We start from the raw sequence: 3070 nt of genomic DNA on the forward strand, positions 1-3070 counted from the left end.
ATCACTCTCATCCGCATGTTTCTCGTGTCACAGTCTCAAAACCACTCTCACCCGCATGTTTCTCGTGTCACAGTCTCAAAACCACTCTCACCCGCATGTTTCTCGTGTCACAGTCTCAAAACCACTCTCATCCGTATGTTTCTCGTGTCAGTCTCAAAATCACTCTCATCCGCATGTTTCTCGTGTCACAGTCTCAAAACCACTCTCATCCGCATGTTTCTCGTGTCAGTCTCAAAATCACTCTCATCCGCATGTTTCTCGTGTCACAGTCTCAAAATCACTCTCATCCATGTTTCTCGTGTCACAGTCTCAAAACCACTCTCATCCGCATGTTTCTCGTGTCACAGTCTCAAAACCACTCTCATCCGCATGTTTCTCGTGTCACAGTCTCAAAACCACTCTCATCCGCATGTTTCTCGTGTCACAGTCTCAAAACCACTCTCATCCGCATGTTTCTCGTGTCACAGTCTCAAAACCACTCTCATCCGCATGTTTCTCGTGTCACAGTCTCAAAACCACTCTCATCCGTATGTTTCTCGTGTCACAGTCTCAAAACCACTCTCATCCGCATGTTTCTCGTGTCACAGTCTCAAAATCACTCTCATCCGCATGTTTCTCGTGTCACAGTCTCAAAACCACTCTCATCCGCATGTTTCTCGTGTCACAGTCTCAAAACCACTCTCATCCGCATGTTTCTCGTGTCACAGTCTCATAAACCACTCTCATCCGCATGTCTCTCGTGTCACAGTCTCAAAATCACTCTCATCCGCATGTTTCTCGTGTCACAGTCTCAAAATCACTCTCATCCGCATGTTTCTCGTGTCACAGTCTCAAAATCACTCTCATCCGCATGTTTCTCGTGTCACAGTCTCAAAATCACTCTCATCCGCATGTTTCTCGTGTCACAGTCTCAAAACCACTCTCATCCGCATGTTTCTCGTGTCACAGTCTCAAAATCACTCTCATCCGCATGTTTCTCGTGTCACAGTCTCAAAATCACTCTCATCCGCATGTTTCTCGTGTCACAGTCTCAAAACCACTCTCATCCGCATGTTTCTCGTGTCACAGTCTCAAAATCACTCTCATCCGTATGTTTCTCGTGTCACAGTCTCAAAACCACTCTCATCCGCATGTTTCTCGTGTCACAGTCTCAAAATCACTCTCATCCGTATGTTTCTCGTGTCACAGTCTCAAAACCACTCTCATCCGCATGTTTCTCGTGTCACAGTCTCATAAACCACTCTCATCCGCATGTCTCTCGTGTCACAGTCTCAAAATCACTCTCATCCGCATGTTTCTCGCGTCACAGTCTCAAAATCACTCTCATCCGCATGTTTCTCGTGTCACAGTCTCAAAATCTCTCTCATCCGCATGTTTCTCGTGTCACAGTCTCATAAACCACTCTCATCCGCATGTTTCTCGCGTCACAGTCTCAAAACCACTCTCATCCGCATGTTTCTCGTGTCACAGTCTCAAAACCACTCTCATCCGTATGTTTCTCGTGTCACAGTCTCAAAATCACTCTCATCCGCATGTTTCTCGTGTCACAGTCTCAAAACCACTCTCATCCGCATGTTTCTCGTGTCACAGTCTCAAAACCACTCTCATCCGCATGTTTCTCGTGTCACAGTCTCAAAATCACTCTCATCCGCATGTTTCTCGTGTCACAGTCTCAAAATCACTCTCATCCGCATGTTTCTCGTGTCACAGTCTCAAAACCACTCTCATCCGCATGTTTCTCGTGTCACAGTCTCAAAATCACTCTCATCCGCATGTTTCTCGTGTCACAGTCTCAAAACCACTCTCTTCCGCGTGTTTCTCGTGTCACAGTCTCAAAACCACTCTCTTCCGCGTGTTTCTCGTGTCACAGTCTCAAAATCACTCTCATCCGCATGTTTCTCGTGTCACAGTCTCAAAACCACTCTCATCCGCATGTTTCTCGTGTCACAGTCTCAAAATCACTCTCATCCGCATGTTTCTCGTGTCACAGTCTCAAAACCACTCTCTTCCGCGTGTTTCTCGTGTCACAGTCTCAAAACCACTCTCTTCCGCGTGTTTCTCGTGTCACAGTCTCAAAATCACTCTCATCCGTATGTTTCTCGTGTCACAGTCTCAAAATCACTCTCACCCGCATGTTTCTCGTGTCACAGTCTCAAAACCACTCTCATCCGCATGTTTCTCGCGTCACAGTCTCCAAACCACTCTCATCCGCATGTTTCTCGTGTCACAGTCTCAAAACCACTCTCATCCGCATGTTTCTCGTGTCAGTCTCAAAACCACTCTCACCCGCATGTTTCTCGTGTCACAGTCTCAAAACCACTCTCATCCGCATGTCTCTCGTGTCACAGTCTCAAAACCACTCTCATCCGCATGTTTCTCGTGTCACAGTCTCATAAACCACTCTCATCCGCATGTTTCTCGTGTCAGTCTCAAAACCACTCTCATCCGCATGTTTCTCGTGTCACAGTCTCAAAACCACTCTCACCCGCATGTTTCTCGTGTCACAGTCTCAAAACCACTCTCATCCGCATGTTTCTCGTGTCACAGTCTCAAAACCACTCTCATCCGTATGTTTCTCGTGTCACAGTCTCAAAACCACTCTCATCCGTATGTTTCTCGTGTCACAGTCTCAAAACCACTCTCATCCCCATGTTTCTCGTGTCACAGTCTCAAAACCACTCTCATCCGCATGTTTCTCGTGTCACAGTCTCAAAACCACTCTCATCCCCATGTTTCTCGTGTCACAGTCTCAAAATCACTCTCATCCGCATGTTTCTCGTGTCACAGTCTCAAAATCACTCTCATCCGCATGTTTCTCGTGTCACAGTCTCAAAATCACTCTCATCCGCATGTTTCTCGTGTCACAGTCTCAAAATCACTCTCATCCGCATGTTTCTCGTGTCACAGTCTCAAAATCACTCTCATCCGCATGTTTCTCGTGTCACAGTCTCAAAACCACTCTCATCCGCATGTTTCTCGTGTCACAGTCTCAAAATCACTCTCATCCGCATGTTTCTCGTGTCACAGTCTCAAAATCACTCTCATCCGCATGTTTCTCTGTCCCCATCTA

Source organism: Penaeus vannamei, chromosome 11 (assembly GCF_042767895.1).
Source record: "Penaeus vannamei isolate JL-2024 chromosome 11, ASM4276789v1, whole genome shotgun sequence".
NCBI lineage: Eukaryota > Metazoa > Arthropoda > Malacostraca > Decapoda > Penaeidae > Penaeus > Penaeus vannamei.